Source organism: Alosa pseudoharengus, unplaced genomic scaffold (assembly GCF_046254945.1).
Source record: "Alosa pseudoharengus isolate Yale_2024_CS ecotype anadromous, Long Island Sound unplaced genomic scaffold, YU_APseudo_1.1 YU_APseudo_1.1_scf_11, whole genome shotgun sequence".
Taxonomy (NCBI): Eukaryota; Metazoa; Chordata; class Actinopteri; order Clupeiformes; family Clupeidae; genus Alosa; species Alosa pseudoharengus.
This window is the reverse complement of record NW_027468576.1, coordinates 22,703,333-22,722,406: the sequence shown is the minus strand read 5'-3', so window position 1 is coordinate 22,722,406 and position 19,074 is coordinate 22,703,333. Positions and strand designations below refer to the sequence as shown.

At 41.0% G+C, this 19,074-nt stretch overlaps 1 protein-coding gene across 1 annotated transcript in view; it reads left to right on the top strand.

Annotated features, from left to right (window-relative positions):
• The first annotated feature begins 17,970 nt into the window (after positions 1–17,970).
• The window catches only part of b3galt2 (UDP-Gal:betaGlcNAc beta 1,3-galactosyltransferase, polypeptide 2), a 14,709-nt gene continuing 13,605 nt past the window's right edge, over positions 17,971–19,074 (top strand). Inside the window, exon 1 of the mRNA XM_076278458.1 lies at positions 17,971–18,017. The gene's annotated coding sequence lies outside the window, so the exon portion shown is untranslated. The remainder of the gene's footprint in view (positions 18,018–19,074) is intronic.

Here is a 19,074-nt window from a genome sequence, read left to right as displayed (position 1 = left end):
CTCGGATAGGGGCGGCTAACAGCTGTCTGGATCAATATTTGCTTAAACCCCCGCAGATAAAGATTGCGTGGCAGCTGCGCATTAGGGGGATAAAATAAGATACAGCGACGAAGCCCCCGAGAAGAGTCACAAATGATCAGAGCTGTCATTCGGATTTATCACCTGGGCATCCACGACGACGTTGCTCTTGGCAAAGTACATATTGTTTAACCTTTCGAGCCATTGTGTGCTCTCGAAAATGCCGCTGTCTGGGAACACACAGCAATGAGTTTCTCAGAGGGTGCAGATTAGGCTTGGTTGAAGACTGAAGGGTATGGAGACACAACCCTTCCTCATAAATCTTCCTCAGGATCCGACAACCTGCACTTGACCTGGCCATACTTTGCTATTGCAAAATTTCCGAAAGTAATATTAAAGTATTTCTGATAGTGGCGCATTCAAGTGCGCAGTGGTGCACACAGCAACAGAAGTACACGCTGTTATTCCCTGCTGTTGTTGTCGATGTGGAGACCTTTAAAAAAAATACCACCGACTTGTTTCTGTTTGCGCTTGTTCCTGCTAACTCAATTTGCCAAACGTAATATATGTGCACCTTCGGCACTGGCTTGTTTTCACACTGTTTTATTGATGTCCTTTAGGCAGCCTGGGTGGCTTTGAACTTCCAGCCTGGCATAAAGGTGCGCGACACGGCGCTTTTTCAATAAGCACCAGAGAACAAGACAACAAAGCACTCCGGTGTGGAAGGGATATTGGGAGTGTGCGCTTGACCTTTTCTGGCGGTTAATTAGGTCCTCACACCTAATCAAAGAGCGAGGTTTAGAGGAGGCGCCGCTTGCGCTCGCCGACCCTGTGGGGCCAGTGAAAAACAGGAGAAGATCAGCGTTGTGTGCCATAGTGGCGTCGAGGCGAGAACACCGGTGTCCAATTTAAGGGTCTGAGTCATGGAGGGTCAGTTTATTTCATTCATTTGTTCAGTCAATGATACATTTGATGACAACTGTCAGTGGCAGGCCTGGAGCGGCAACTGGAGGTTCTTTTCACTGTTGTTAGAGACAAAGAGCACAAGTAGGTGGACTGTGGGTTGTAAATAGTCACGAAAACACCTTTAAAGGGGTGGTGACGCACAGAGATGCATATCTCACTCCATTTACAACGTGGACATTCAAGCATGTGGTGTGGCGGCTGAGAGAACTCCATGTCCGGTGTAAGAGACCAGTTCACGGGAGCATTTTCATAATAGCATTATAAGGTGCACAGGGCATAATGTAATTTCATCAGCTTCTGAGGTGCTGGGCTGAGGCAACAGCCTTACCTTGAGCAGTTAATTCATTTAAGCAGCTAGGTGAGGCAGGGTTGATGGAGTTGATGCCCTCAGCATTAGCCAAAGAGAGGGAGAGAGAGAAAGAGAGAGAGAGAGGCAGAGGGGTAGCAGGGCGGGAGGACCGAGGGAGAAAATTCATTTGCCCGGCCCTTGATGACCAGTCAGGATTCTGAGCACCCTGAGAGGATTTTCCCAATAGGACGCTAACATAAATGCAGGGTCATTTGGACCACTGAATGAAGCTGCAATGAAAATACGGCAACAAATGGGCCCTCTAATAGAATTATATTCGGCTGATGTCAGCAATCATGACAACAGGGCTTTTACATCATTTTTATGAGTCAGCAGCAGTCGGCCTCGCGCTACCCAAACTGTAGAGGTTCTCTGAGCTTTTGCCTATGAAGGCCAAAAGAGAATTTCCTCAGGGACCAATTGTGGCAAGGCTGAAAGCCAGCGACTGAATGAGGAGCAGGTGTAATGTATGTTGGCCCTGCCCTTGAATAGTCAAACACTACACCATGCAGCCATGCTCCCTATTCATCCATATTGAATGGCCGTAAGAATACATGTTCACATATTCTTACGTTGCACCCCCACTCCCCCTCTTCCACCCCAAAATAATCCATATCAACAACTCAAGCCACAGGGATTCAATCTGGGACCAAAGAAGGACAGTAATAGCAAACTGAAATTGCTTTCACCAACACCTGAATGACCGGATGTTTATATCACTGACTTAAGAATAAACACTGCAAGAGTCAGTTCATGGCTGACATCTTTATGTCTACCATGAGAGAAACTGTTTATTAATAAAACAAAAAAAAACTACACCAACAACACAACACATGTCAACACAGACTTTACTATTTGACTTTCTGAAAGCTTTGTAAAGTATAACAAGTTCAGTGGGCTACCCATACAAATTTTGCCCATTCCTGTAGAAAACCCTTTTAATAATGCTAAATAACTAGATATACCGCATCGTTGCAAATCTCATATGATAATGCATCTTTCTACAAAATGGTTTGTCTTCTATATCGTTAAAGGATAATTCCGGTATTTAGCACTTTGAGTCCCTTTTCTTGTTTGTTTTGGATGAACTAGAGTGGTGGACATTTTGACGATTAGTCCTGTCTCGACTTTTCTGACTCGTTTTGAATTGCCTTTACTGCTTGGTCGTTTGAACTACTGCCCCTGGGCAGTCGCACTTGTGTCATTCCTTGGTAGTTCCAGTTGGTTGTCCGGAGCACCTAACCAAAAATCACAACCGCCTAACCAAACATTACGAAGTGGATGTTTATCTCGTGACTCAATGATTGATCTATCCTGTAGCTTGATTTTCATTAAGAGACTGACTCCCCTACTTGGCTCATTATCGCTATTTATGTTAATTTGAGTATTGACTTGCTTTTTGATAGGCTAGTATTATAATCTTCACAGACTCTTAAAATCCACACAGTGATAAATAGTGTAGTGGCTAAAGCAGACTAGTGGATATAATTGTCCCAGCGTTTGATTTTCTTATGAAGTGAGATTGTCTTCTTGCTTCTAGCTACCAGCAGGTGAACTAGTGTGACACGTTGATTCAATTGTTTTTGACTGATGTCATGTAGGCCTACCTATTGGTCTCTCGATGTAGAGTACACATAAAAATGTCTCATAGTGAAAAGGAGAGATAGGCGAACTCCGGTCAAGCGTGCAGAGCACCGATGCTCTGCCGTTAAGCCACGAGACAGTTAATAAAATTTGTGATACCCTGAAATTTGTGTAGGCTATATTTTTGGTCGGCTTAAGTAAACTGTTTTATATGCTTGCAATAGATTTAGGTTTAGATTTAATCACTTGGTTTAAATTAGAAAAAATTTCGACATAGGCCGTGGCAGAGAATTCCTAGGGGGTGGGGTAATACACGTTGCCACTGTTTCCACCAATGATATATATCGCTGCATCATCAACACATTGTTGGAACTACGGTGTTCGAACGCCGGAGGTAGCGAATTGCGACACAGGTACGATGCTTTCTGGAAACAGGTGTAACCAGGGCCGGAGTGGGGCCACTTTTCAGCCCGGGAGTTTCAGGCCCAAGACCGGCCCACGTTTTCCATAGTGGTGGAAATTGGATAAATGAAACAACATTTCAGCTCTTATATCCTGCAGTTTTTTATTAGTACCATGGTTCAACAATGTGTAAAGGTTATATAATAATTCACTTCAATTGAGAAGTTAACAAAAAATATTCCACTATAGGCCTACCACAAGTTAACAAAAACAGAAAGAAAGAAAAAAAGAAAGCCTTTGAAATGTAGCCTATCGCTTCCACAAAGAGGCATATTGAACTAATGTTTAGGCTACATGTTTTTTGCATGGATAGGCTATAGGCCTATTGTTGTTTGGTGATTTAGCCTACTCCTTTACTACACCCTCTTTCTGAACAAACAAGGCATATAGATTTATCATGTAGAATAATTGCTCTTTCTTACAATAAATATCTCTACTTGTACCTCATGGCCTCCTCATCACTAATTTCGGGCTCATCATTTTCAGTGGTCGACTGGTTGATCTGCTGCTCGGCTACAGTTTTTACCGCATAGGCCTACACAGATCAAGCTTCAGTTTTGTTATCAATATTTGCATACTGCAAAGTCTATGAATCGGATACAAAAGGCTAATATTTTAAGTAGCCTAATTGAATTGCTTGCGAATAGCTTGACAACGCTACAAACGTCTAATATTAGCCCAATAATTACACTGCTAATAATCATTGCCTATAGGCAATCTCTTTTTACCAGTTGCCACTTTTGTCTGTAATCTGGAAGCTTGGCACATTTAGCAGCATTCTACCTGGCCGTTTCAGTCCCTCCTGACTCTTTCTACCATCCATCCTTCCTGACGCCATGGCCCGGCAATCCGAGAAAACATTTTGGAAAAGACGGGCTATATGGACCCAACCAACTCTTTTTGGGAAGGGAGAGCTCCCTCACATGGTAGGCTACAGCCCATGCAGAGGCAACGGTGTCATGCACAGAATGCGGAACGTGTAGGCGATAGCCTACTTTAAGAGAAGATACACTAACGTGAAAAATGTCAATATTTTTTTCCTCGACCGGCCTAAAAGTGAAGCGGCCCACCGGGAATTCTCCCGATTACCCACCCCGGGCCTGGGTGTAACAATGTCGTTGTTTGGTCGCAAGTTGCCTCGTACCACAGTGTTTCAGTTTCAATCAGTTTACATTACTTTTTTAATTTGGCATTCTAGCTAGCACTAGGCTATACATTAGTCCGGCACATCTGGGAATTTGCTACATGTCCCCACCCCTTTTTTTGGGGAAAGCGAACCGCTTGGATTTAATGGAAACCTATGGAGCTGTTAAATCTTTGAGCAAACATGAATAAAAAGCATAAAATAAGGTTAGTGTGACAGTTATCTATGTTTATGTGGGATTTATGCGACCATTATGCTACATTTTTGCTCTTTCCAGTTTTTTAACAGGAGTGTCGATTCGGCTGTGTGTTAACGTCAGCTAGACATAAATCAACACACATTACCATTAAAATTAATTCTATCCTTGAAATACAGACGTATTTCCTACAACTAAGGTGAGATAATTGGCAAGCTAACCATTTTACATCGGAGCGTATGGTAAGTGTTAGCTACAAGCTAACTTTATCCTCAACACTGGGGTACTGGAAGCTAATTAGGTTGGTAATGTACATAGTTTTGGCATGAGTCAGTTATACATATTTCTTCATAACCATTGTGTTAGTAAAAGGATTACATGTCCTGTGAATTATTAACTAGATGTAATGTGTGACTCATATGACTGCTAGCCATCTTTCCCATTGGAATCAATGATATGATGCTAGCTCGCTTTCCCTGAAAAAAGGGGAGTAGCGCAGAGACATTTCTCTGTATGATGACACGCTGGTTGTGCATAGTAAATCAATCAGATGGGATTCATGTCATATCTATCTAGTTTAAGCATGCATTCAGCCTCTTCAAGGAGAAATCTGGCCAATTTTTAGTACTGTCGATAGGAAAAATAACGACCAAAATCAACCAATAAACATGTTCAACTGTTTTACAATAGTTTGATTACCTTGTTAATACTACTACGTTATTCACAGTAGAACTTGTGAACCTAAATTCTGAAGTTGATTAATATTAAATGGAGAGCAACCCCAGAACCCAGATGCTGGAGACTGAAGATATATAAAACCTAAAACTGTTTTCAAGCCCTCAACCCAATTAACATATCTGTATCACTGGAACCATCTTAATGACTAATCAGAGGCATGCACACGAAAGTAGCGGTGATTAACGTTTCACACATGAATATGGATTTGATTTTGGCCTTAGACAGAACAGACATGCCCTCACCTCGACAGAAGGGAGCGTTATACAACAGCCAGGTTTTTATTTTTGGAAGAAAGCAGTTGAGTGTGGAAAGTATACAGGCAAGAAAATGAAATAGAGACAGAGAGAGGGAGAAAGAAAGAGAGAGAGGGAGAAAAAGGGACAGATGGGGGGTCCAATCATGTTTCCAGTTCTCCCCTGATATTCCTTTCACTGATCCTGAGGCATCATACCATCAGCCACCAAGGGGGGCTGTCAGCCAGTACCTGTGAGCAGAGCACGTACACGGATTCGGCACGACAGGACAGAGACCGGCTTGTTCACCGCCGCTGCTGCCGTCGTGGCCGCCACACGTTTCCAGTAGCCTCCGTAGCCGCACTGAGCTGATCTGTAGCAAAGCTCTGCCTGCAGGGCGGTTATTATGGAGATGAATCATGAAGACGGAGAGGAGGAAGCGCAATGGGCAAGTCATGATAAGAGATTATTAGCATCTATTTGCGCACAGGGAGGAGGGTTTAAAGAGGTGAAGGGAGCAGAGGGTGGGGGGGGGGCATGGCTGAAATGCAGGCCGAGGATTTCTAGACCCTGAGGTTATCAGATGGCGAGGGACTCACACAGTGGATGATGAAGAGGCAAATAGCCACTGTTTTAATAGGATTGAGAGGCTTATCCTAATGTTGGTAATAGCACAGCTGTTACACTATAAAATGAATCCTGAAATCATGCAAACTTAACCTTGAATTGGCACTTTTTTTATGAAAGGGCTTAATATGTGTATTATACTGTCATGTGAAAAGTGTTCACAAGGCTTAGCACTCCAAACTTACCTCTAGTCACTCGTGTAGGGAATGCCCTGGCACTGACACCAACTTTCTTTACGCTTCTTTCATCCTCTCAAAGGAACTCTGGATTTCATTCATAGTGACCATTGGGTCCTTGGTTATCTGTCTGACCAAGTAGCCTGGTCCTACCAGACTCTCGTTAACTTCCTTGAAGGCGAGTACTCTGTTGAAGTTTAAAAGTATTGGATCTGCCCAGAGCCATTCTGGATCTGCCATAACCAATCGCAAACGTTTGGTTGTGACGTATGTCTGGTTCAAACTAGCGCACAACCTCAACTTCATCGCTCTCAGCTGATTGGACCTGCAGATTTTGCAGGAGAAAACCCGCAAATATACCGCAGACCCAGACGACGTACTGAAGGGAAATGAAAATTGAGCGGAAGTACGTAGGAGGGCAGAGCCAGGCTGACCAAGGCCCTTCATCCTGGATTACTCAGTTTGGCTGAGCGGCCAGATCTAGGAAGATGGGCTAGGGCTGGGACAACGCGTCGACGTCATCGATGACGTCGACGCAAAAAATACGTCGACGCAAAATATGCGCGTCGATTTGTTAGACCCAAAACACATGCTGCCAAATATTTTTAATTTTACACCTTCAGTGTTTCCCATACGTTCATTAATCTTCGATGGGGCGCCACAAAATCAAAACCGGCTGTCACACATTGATGTTCTATGTTGTACTATTTAAATTAAAGATAAGATAAAAATCCTTTCATAGAGCTGCACTTTTTACGCACACAGCCTTTCCTTGCCCCGCCCGCTCTCTCTCGTAACGAGCCCGCTACCCCTCCTCTGCATTCATTTAAAACAAAATATTCACGATTGTTGTTGCCACATAGAAGCATTGCATAGAACACAGTGGGCTTTTTGAACAAATTAAATCCGCTTAGCATCATTACCATGCTGTGCAAATTTGTTCAAAACTGCTGCATTAAAGTTAACTCTAATAAGGTCTTATCACAACATAGTACATTGAGGAGACTAAACTTAGTTAAGTTATGCAATTAAGCAGTATCTCAAGTTAGAATACTGTTTGGATGTCGAGTTTAGCATGCTTACTTACAGCTGCTTGTCAATTTCGTTACTCATGCAGGGCTCATTAAATGTTTTTTATTTTTAATTTAATTTAATTTAAATTTTTATTGACTCTGACACTGAATGTTTGCAAAATCCCGATGTAAATGGAAAAGTGTTTTCCAAGACTCAAAAGTGCTTGTCCCAACTCCCAAGGAGAAGTACGAACAGTTATTTGAATTGCATCCACACATCAGCAGCCTTTTAACTGCGTTAGTGTTACAATTGCAAGTTACAGTTACAGGCACTCAATTAGACCTATACACTACTGAATTTTATTGAATGCTACCGCTGACTAAGAATGCATTACTTTGCACTTGTATGGTCTTTTATTTTGGAATTTTAAGAGCAATAAACATATATTGCAATGTTAAGGAATTCATGTTTTTTTCATTCAGATATGTAAATCAACATTTATAAATTGTTATTAGTCAATTAATGGAGAGATGATCGAGATATTGAATCGAATCGACATCGAATCGGACTGAAAAAATGAATCGTTAGATTAATCGATGCATCGAAAAAATAATCGCTAGATTAATCGTTTAAAAAAGAATCATTTATCCCAGCCCTAATGGGCACTTTCAATGCTGCAGAAATCCATTTTAAGATCAGTCTGAAAAATAACAAAATGTGGAAAACTTGAAAGGGTCTGAAAACTTTCCGGTTGCACTGTATGTTGGCAGAGGTCCTAAGGCATTTGTGCAGCTCTTAAAGTAATATAGAAGAAGTGACGAGGAAGTAACACAGGTGACCTTGGCATTTTGTAACATTGATAAGGATGCTATCTTAGAGCTGACTCTAAATGCAGAGCAGAAGCTTTGTGTTCATTTTCTGTGTGATCTGGGTCTAACACTGTTTGAAGCAACACCTTCACACCACGATTAATTTAGTGTCAGGAATATGGCATATTCCCCCAAGTACTTTATCGCTTAATCACAAATTCAGTGTAGACAGAGCTGCACAGCCTTTCTCTGTGCAGATAACATGTAACAATATGCCATCACCTGGGCAATTAGGCTCCGCGGATAAATTTTTCCTTCCATAAATAATGGATTAAATGTCACAGAGCGGCAGACAAGGCTACTTCACAGGAGGCATTTTAAGATTAAAACCTTTTAGTGATAAGGGATTCATTACCGTCGGGGGGGAGAGTGCAGCTTATGCTATATCTCACATGAGCCGACTTCTTGGTGATCAGTCGGATTCATTGCAGAGATTCTAAAACTCTATAACACCAGGGATTTACCTTCACCACTCGGAATGTTCTTACTTATGTTATAAAAGTCATGACTTTGGACATTTAACAAGGCAATATCAACACGAAGGCAATGTTGTTGGACATTCTAATAGACCAATAAAGATGGTGATACACAGATCAGTTTGCCAAATCTCATTTTCTATTTCACTGCGTGTGGCTCTTCTGCAAGCACTATAAATATGATCTGCTGTTATATGTGTAGACAAAAATTTTAAAACCTAATTTTGTCGCATATAAATAAGCAATAAAGATGTTATGTCTACAATTTCCTCTACACTTTATATATAATGTTCAAAGGTATATGTTTTACGAATCCTATTTAAAGTAACTTTAAAATTGCACAGATCTGGTGTTGTACTGTATACGTCTAACAAGGACAGAGCAAAGGCAAGCTATGCTGGGTCTGTACAGTTCTCTTTTCGGTCAATGCAGTGGATATTTTTCAAGGATAATCAGGCTCTGCTCTCTCTCATACACTGTGGCAACAATGGCTTTAATGACTGTTCAATGCAGGGGACCATGGAAAGAATATCAAACCAATCTAGCAATCTATGGTCTACCTCAAAATTGCAGTAAATGCTGACACTATACCATAATACCATACTACCATAATGCTACATCATTTCCCTTGCACGGCTGTTCTTAAATTGAATAGTCACACTATACCTAGCTGTCAATTAAGCTGTTTATTTTCATGAGTCCGTTGAATAACAAAGTTTGTAGACTGTATGTCATTTACAGTGTTTTGGACCTGGTTACCATGCATTTGCCCACAGCTAACTAGTGTCGTTTTGGTTCAGTTTAATGCCAACATTGAGAGAATAGTGATATATTCTACCCTGGCTTCCTCTGTATTATACAGAATATAAATGGCTTACATTTGCTACTGCTAAAATACTTCATATTATATCATTACACTCACATTAAAAACATTTAATCTTATTTTACACAGCTCCTCAGTAACACCTAAAGCCTTATCTTTCACAACTTTGGGAGCAACTTTGCACTGCAAATTTCTCACTTGTAGACAAGTCATTAACAGATATGTTTCACTTCAACATATGCTACTTGGTGAGAAACAATTACCATTTTTTTAGCGCTCCAACAATTTTAGTTCATGTTTCCTAAGAGAGAATGCTTTCCGATCCATGGCCATCATTGTTCTGCTCAAATAGAAAGTGGGGTAAGTTCAACTGAGGTGATACAATTTTCATTCTCACTTTTTTGTATTTCTTTAGCTACTGTGTAGCACCATTACTGAAGCCCACTGGCAAAGTAATAATCATTAAAACTGTCACATCACAGATACAAAAAGGCTTATTAGAAAACACATGGCTTTATTATGCACAATTCTCACAGCGTAAGTATTACTAGATAGAATGAGAGACCTCCTCCATGAAGATTAACTGAGCAATTCCTGCTGGCAAAGGTACCTCTAAAATGATGACAAGCTGGCGTCTGCAGAAAATACATGCACACTTATACACACAGTGAAGTAAGGGCAGTCACACTAAAACGGCTGCATTGAAAGGGTTGTGCACGATAGAAGTGTGCAGCTTGATATGCCTGCTGTAATCACCAAGAGCATGCCACAGTGGGGTTTTAGGTCATTCTTTACATAAACAAAAAAAAAAAAACACCATTTAATGTAGACTTGTGCTGAAATTCTGAGATGAGTTATGCATCGCCAAGCACTAATGACCACCTGCTGGTTCTGAACTCCTAATGGCTGGAGCTGATGGTGGCCCATTGTTTTTGTTAATTAGATTCAGTCATTCGCTAGTATCTCTGGAACAGTATAGAAATAATGAAAGGCAGCATGGGGTGTCTATTTGCTTATCTAACATCTCTTTGCAATATCGGTTCATATCGGCCAGCACGCAAACAGACAGCAGGCCTTATTTTCACAGAGGTGTGTGCTTACACGGAGATCACGCATCTCATCTTGTTTAATACAAGACACAGTCCTTCGCCAGGCAGGGGTCATATTATTGGAATGAAGGCCATTGTGTAAAACAGTATTTTATGGGTTGTCGGCCTGAAATTGCCATGCATGCTTGCCCTTCCATATTTGGCGCCCTTTAATAAATTGTGGACTTGCTGTCAAAAAAGCCCAGCGGGAGTGACAGTATCATCTCCCCTGTGCATAATGCCTCTCTCGGAAAGTGTGCAGCACAAGGTTGGACATGGCCCCGCGTGTAAGCCTCTCAACACGGAGAATCGATGAGGCTGCCTTTAGTCTGTCTCACAATTGAGCCCCCGCGTTGTGCTTATGTCATGTCGCTCAGGATATTTCTGATATGACAGCACGGAATATTTATCATCTGAGTGGCTCTGACAAGCAATTCTCAACGGGAGCAGAATAATAAAAAAAAGGAGACAGAGAGTCTCAACACCCTTTTTCCGGTGGAATGTTAACCTTTATTATTATTCCAAGTGAGCATGTCGGTGATATGGCACACATACACACACACACACACACACACTGAGGCATTTGGTGTCCTGCTGGAATGGGATTCATATAGTAATGAAACAAGGTCAGTTACAAATGTAGACTTCTTTCAAAAATAATTGTTTCGATGTGCAAGTACTGCAAATAGACAACATGCTTCAAATAATTTCTACATACTGCACGTTCTAACATCTGTACCTCAAACCATTCAGAGAGAAAAAGTTCCTTTATGCCAATTTTTTTATAATCACAACAATGGGCAATTTTTCCAATTTAAGTATTCTTAAATGTGTCTGAAACAAGCAACCTTTGTTTCAAACAAAAGACCTTATGTGAATTTGATTCTTTGTTGTTGCAGACGGACTGACATTACGATGCTCCAAATGGCTCCAAATCCTCTTCTCTTCTTTTTCAATTCTCTTAACAATAGCACTTCTGTGCCTCTATTACAGAAATTACACATACAAAACTGTTTGGGACTACCATTTGGCAAGCACACCAAACCACAACATGGTTTTCATCAGCATTGTTTGAACTAATCTGTCCTCATCCAAATACTTCCTAAGAGTCGAGTGAAAATGACAACTGGGAACTTCACACACACTTCAATAAACACTCACTGAGAATGTACAAGTCATTGGCTACAACTCCATCACTAAAAAGTGTGGGGCCAGAACAGTGGCCTAGGTCTGGCATTGTAAGGCATGGGTTTCAAAAGCAGAGTGGATAGATAGTGCCAACCTTTTTGTGTTTGTTTGCTTTTCTGTTATTGCATTTTGTATTTCTGTGTGTCTGTGTCTAAGTGTGTGAGAGTGTGTGTGTCTGTGTGTGTGTGTGTGTGTGCGTGCGTGTGTGTGTGTGTATGTGCGTATGATATAAAAGCAGTATCTCATTATCCTCTACAGCTGCTGATGACAGTAAACAGAATGCGAGTGGGCGCCAGAGCGGGATACCGGAACCAGATCAACAGACCCAGATTCCAAACGTACCCAACATCAAACATCACACAAACACAGGAGTCAGCCTCCCCTGCCTCTGTGGCGCACCAAGCTGATTCACGGGCCATCACTGCTCCAGGTTGGACCACAGAGATTTCATTATTTATTTATTTATTTGTTTGCTTGTTCATTTGTTTATTTATTTTGTTTGTTTGCCTGTGGGTTTGGACGCGTATGCGCACACGGTCATGGACTTACGTGTCAGGTCTGAGTGCTTCCCCTAATGGCCCAGGGGATCTCTGTCCTCCGTTGAGTTTGACAGACACAGCGTTGCACGTCAATCCCTCTGAAATATAAATGGTGCGGCAGAGAGGGAGTGAAAATCTGCACCGTTTGCAAAGGCACACTGCGCTCTCGGGCAGCGTGTTCATGCGTCATTCTCACTTCTCTGACAAATTAACTGTGCCATTTTTTTTCGCTGTTAGATTTATCGTTTCTATATAGATTTTTTGTCAGATCCTGCTGCAGCTATTGAAGCTTTTTTTTATTTTTTGCTTCTTTTTCTTCTCCACCATGCTTGGCTAAAATGGACCTCTGTCTCACGATGGGACAAATCAATGCTGATGTACCTGGGCATTTAACTTTACATACATCATGCTGTCATAAAGTCTATGAGCTGTCAAATTGATGCACCACACATCAAATGGGAACTCCTCACATGTTATGTATATGAGCGTGACACCAACACACTGTTTGGTCCTCTGCTTTCAAAAGCAATATGCTCTTTTTCATATTAAATTTTCCACCAGAACCCAGCCTCTATAGAGGTACATACAGTCCTCTTCCTCCGACCTCATCCAAACGGTCACAGACTCATGCGCACATTACCAGTCATGAAATTGGGGCTTCACTTCACTTACAAAGAAGAGAGAATCTGCCTGCGCTTTAAAATATCTCTGCTTCTATGCCTTTAAAAAAAAAGACTGTTTCCGGCCTGACTCATCTTTCTATTGATATCCACTTATTTCAGATAAAAAGAAATCGAGAGAGGGAGGGGGAAAAAGAGAGAGACAGACAGAGAATGAGAGATAGACAGAGAGATGGAGAATGAAAGAGAGGCATATGAATGTTCTTGTTCACTGTTCTGGTTATGTGAATGATTTTCATGTAATGGTATTCATATGTTGTCCTGACATCATATTACAGTAAATTCATATTTCTCATGATATTGCTGGTTCTAGTATTCATATTACATCTTTTATTGATCGGCATGTCATGTCATCTTTAAAATACTGACATATGTAACCTGACTATAAAGACCCAGGTGTTTCCCTTAGGTATTTACTGCTAAGTTAATGTGTGGTTTATACCATCTATTAGCCTGACGTCGTCATATTCTATTCTAGTCAGAATTTGAGTCTAATACTGCTCCATTATGATGTGATTATGGGGCGTGTTTCAACCGATACATACCGATACAGGGGGGAAAATGCCTCTGCACTCAATTGGATAGACCTAACCAATCAGAGCAATGAAATAGCTTACCACGAGCTGTAGGAAGAACACCCGAACCATCCTTCTTCTCCACAAATGCCTTACCATTGTTTTCTGGTAGTTTTTTTGAAGTTATTGCGCTCCCAATATCTTGTACAACACGCAATAGCAAAATCTAAGACCACGTTTATACATAGCACTGTAGGCTATTCAGAAAAATGGATAATTCCCCTTCTTTTTAAAAATGATTCTGTTCACACTAATGCCACAAACAGGTGGCCAATTAGAGATTGCAAACAAAGGAGGGAACAACATGTCACAATGCAAAAAACGCCTGGTTATTGTTTACAATTAAAATGACTTTAACTCCCTTAACAATGGTACCAGTGCCATGGAAAATGTCTGCAGCAAAAGTTTAGAATAAATTTTTCTTACTTTTGACTTTTTCTGACTCTTCTTCTCATTCTTCTGTTATTGTCATAGTTTCCACCTAAGTCTCATCATTAGCGCACCCTGTCTGTTTTGTCTTTGCTTTGATTGGTGTCTTTAACTCCTTCTTAAATGGTGTTGAGGGGTAGAATGGCCTCACCTCTGACAAGACTCAAGCGGCCAAGGCTTCAGAGCCGTCTCCTGTATTTAATGACTTCAGCAGTGCTGAAGTCAGTGATCCCCCACCCCACCCCACCCCCACCCCTCTTTTTCAACATCATATCGCGACAGACCAAATGCAGGGACCCAAGCTGGGCTGCTTCTAAAAGTTCCAATTAGAGGCTTCGCCTTTGGAAAAGTACAAATTTTTCATCTTTATTTCATTAATGTGATGTACAAGGCAGCTTCAGAGAGTATTCCCTTTCAAGCCCTCTCCAATTACAAAAAATCTCTGTCTGCTCATTGAGGGATGACGGCAAAGGCGAGAGGTGAGAAAAGCTTTTTTTTCCCCTCTCCATTTAATCCAAACTGCTCTCCATGCTTTGCAAACACATTGTGCTAGGAATAACAATTATAAAAGCTATAGTTAAACCATGACATTAGGCCCAGGGGAGACGGACACTGGTTTACATATGAAGAGGATGGTAATTATATGCTCAGCTGTAAGCAAAGAGAAGCTCTGTCCACTTCAGTACCCCTCAAGTCATGGGTAATTTTGAGATAAAGCCAAATATGTGGGTCATTGCATATGCCTGACAGTTGAACCACTGCAAACATGTGCTAATCAATGGATACCAGGAGCCTTTATTGATGGGTTGATTGTATGGATTGGAAAAGATACATGGGGCTAATCCCATATGTCAAAAATGAAATATTATTTTGTTTCCTAAAAGAGTGAGATGTCCGTGTAAGACTACATGACTAAATAATTTGGTGAACAAATTTGAAGAACAAAGAAACAGCACAAAGACACAGAGAAAATAACAACATATTGTATGCCAATACCCTGATGACATTGCTCTGAGGTACTAAAAAAGAGAGTTCCCTTTGAACTTTTCCCCATTTGATGTTTGCAATTACGGACGTGTGTGTCAATCTGTTCAGTAGAATAATGCCTTGCATTTTTGTGACTGGTACAATCATTTATGGTCACACAGTGTTGCATCATGAATTGTACAAGGGGCTCTGCCCTTGGCAATAATTATGTTTTTAGAGGAGCTAATCTCCAATAGGCACAGTGGTACAGTGCCATGTACACATATATTTTTTAATCCCTGTGGATTTTTTTTAGTTGATGTAGAAAAGGTAATTGGCAAGTCAATAAATCCAAATTCAGGGATTCAAGAGTTTATGCCGCAGCCTTTTTAGCACTGTGCATTAGATTTAATCCTTCACTGGCAAAAAAACCCCAAAAACAATGAAATAAATAAATAAATATACGAAATTCCATTTGCCAGTGGAACACTTAGCGAGATAAAAAAAAAATACTGCCTTCCTAACAGGCTGGTTGCCGGTTCGCTTGTATTAATGTCTTTGTAGATTACACACGGGGGGGGGGGGTGGGGGGGGGTCACTGCCGGAAGCAGGTAGTACAAGGCACTCTGAGTCTCACCCACACTTGCCTAACAGCTGGGTTTACAACGCGCCACTAGCGCCAGTGATTTAAAAGACTGCCCATGTTTAGTCAGAGACCTTTTTTTCTAAATGGCTGACAAGCCATAAGGGGCATCTGTTTATTTGCTGGTTAGTGGGACTAATAGCAAACAATAACAACCAGAGAAGAGTCCTGGCTCCATGGCTAGGTGAATACTTGCGATAGGAAGGATGCGCAGTAAAGGGAAAGACAGAGGGGGGTAAAAAAAAAGAGGCCACCCTTCTCTGTGTTTGCCAGGGGCCTTGTGTTTTTGAGTGAGGCTATTGAAGCGTTTCAACCAAAGCGAACAGGAATAACTAATTGTATATTTCAATTGCAAAAGCGCTCCCACTGGGGACTTTTGAAGGACTGCGTGAAACGGGATTTGCGTGTCTTTTCCCAGGGGAAGCCAATACATCTGCATGCCAAACACCCTCCTCGCTCGAGTCGACAGGGGAAAAAAAAAGAAAAACACAAACAATCAAATGGCAGCCATTATATTCCTCTTCCAAAATGCCTTGCTGGGGTTGATTAGAGCCTCTGTCACTGCAGCAACAGCAGCCCTGTGAAGGCAACATAACCCCTCTCAGGGAGAGAGAGAGAGAGAGAGGGGGGAAAAACGTGTCAAAATGTCACTGTTGTTTTACACATGCAATCCATTTTGCAATGCCGGATTTCTCCATTTTAGCATTGGTTCGGCTTGCCTAGTGTATAAATTCTTGGGACATGCTTGAGAGGCATCTGCCCATGTCCGTCCTTTCTGTTCAAAGATGCAATGCAATTCAAGTCTTTGATAAATGGCTGCATGAGCACAGTCGTCCCACTTTTCTCTCGCTCCGTAGATCTGTCACTTGTCTTTTGATTGGCAGCTGTGGATGGCTGCACAGGTTGTGTGGGAGGCCTTTTTTAAATTAAGGGCCCTGATTAAAGATGTTGCAGCTGGAAAAATAATCAAACATCCCAACGGCAGAAATCCACAAACGAAGAAGCATGCTGACTTGTTCCCCCTTTACACTTTTTACTGTTTCCTTTTTTCCCCTCCAAACTCCCAGAGCTACTCTAGAATTCCTACTGAGATTCTGAACTTCAAAGCCATTGGAAATTGATTAATGTATTCTCTTTGAGGGTTTCCATTAAATGGACAATTTTACCCAGATCTGTATTTGGATACATGGTAGAACACCACTGAGGTCCACATATAAATTAATGCTCTTTGAAAGTGTTTTTTCTCTAAGATACAGGTGGTAAGGTATGCATGCACCAGCAATAACAACAGCAACAACAATGGCAGCATTGTTACAACCAATCAGTAGGCCAATCATTGTTTTCATTATGATAACATAATAAGAACACTATTCAGTGTGCAGCATGTAGACAACTTCTTGCTGCCTATTCCTGTTATTGACCATCTGACTTAGAACAGCCATCAATGGTTGTGATCATAACCGCCACATTAACTAGAAGCTGCAATGCATGTAAAGACATGCATTGATCATTCTGAAACTGTGAAATTCTCTAATTAGTTAGTTACCCATAAGGTGTTGACCTATTGGGCTCAGATGTTCACATTAGGGTTTAATAAGGCTGTTTTAATTGCCTTCAAAATCTCAAATGTTTGTATTAACATTTATAGTAAGTATGCTTCAGTCTTTGTGATTGACTACCATAACAAATGATGTGAAGGATCATAGACTGTTGGTCTTTATCTATTGCTGCATTTGTCACCGTTGTGAAGATATCAAACAGCCATCTGACATTTGGGTCTTTTTGTGTGTTTGTGAGCAAACAGACTCAAAATCTTGCAGTCATCATTCATCTCATTTGTGATGCTAAAAGCCTCAAGTGACTATACAATCTGCATCATGGCAAAGGCAAGCTTTCTGCACATGTATTACCAAGGCAAGCTTTACAAAGGCAAGCTTTCTGCACATGTTGTTACTCATTTAACAAAGGTTACATTCAAATTTTTGCTGCGTTTTTATAGTTGTTTTCATTTTTATTTCAGTACATCTCATGTTCAGGCTTTCAATGTTTTACATACACACACACACAAAAAGCATTACATTGAAGTACAGGTAGTTCATGTCTGCTTTTTGTTCTCAAAAACATGTCCCTAGCAAGCCCAGACAAGTGTTTTTTTTTAATCTCCAGACCATATTATGATTAACTAGCTCAGCCCCTTTTTCCTAGCTGGCTGTGTTCGTGCAAGCTGGTTAGTGGTAAGTAATTCTTTTGATTATTCCTTTACATCTGTCTAAACATACATCCTAGACGTTAATTTAAGTAAACTTAACTTGTTAATTTAAAGGGGCTATGAGTAGAATTCTGTAGGATTCTGTAAGAGTGTCTTGAATGCACCATCACATTTAGTGCAGTGCCAGACGGTACAAAATGGAACAAGAGAGATGGCCAGGTGTTGGCTGGTTTGCATACTAATTTAAGTGGATATCTGGCACTTTTGACATTTCCTCACATTCCTGTTGTTATTCTGTATATACAGTATATTTTGTAATTCTTAAACTATCAAACTCTACAGATAGATACTTTATTGCCACACAACAATGTTGGTGGTAATTGTTGTTACAGAAAGAGGTAGCTCAAGAGTCTGATTGCTGAAGGGAAGAAGCTATTTTTGAAATGTGTGGTTTCAGTTGGCATGGACCTGTAGCGTCTTCCAGATACATAGCAACTTTGAATCTTTCAAATGAACATATCTTTGGCTATTTGTTGTAATCTGTTAGTTCACCATTTTGGACATTATATTTCTCTGTTGATTTCAATTAAAGCCATCACACTTGAAATATGCAAAACTAGATGTACTGCAGAGCGGTACAAAATATGACCGCCGCCCAGTCCAGCACATTTTTTCCACATAAAGAAATCACGCTGAAAGGCCTATATGATTCTAACTGTCTCACTAAATTGCATTATCCACACTCAATTCTCACTGGTATCTGCTAGACAACAAGTACCAAAACATGATTAGTTCATAGATTTCACATGTAAAATTCATTTTATACAACCCCACCTCCATCTTGCCTGTTCATAATTCTGAGAAATTCATGATTGTTTGTGTTATGTTTATGTTATGTGTGTGGGTGTGTGTGTGTGTGAGTGTGTGTGTGTGTGCGTGCTTGTGTGTGTGCCTGCGTATGTGCCTGTGCATGCAAGCGTACATATGTCTACTGTGTGAGTATGTGTCATACGTATGATTACTGTGAATGTATGTGTGTGTGTGTGTGTATCTGTTTGTGCACATGTGTGCACATGAAATGG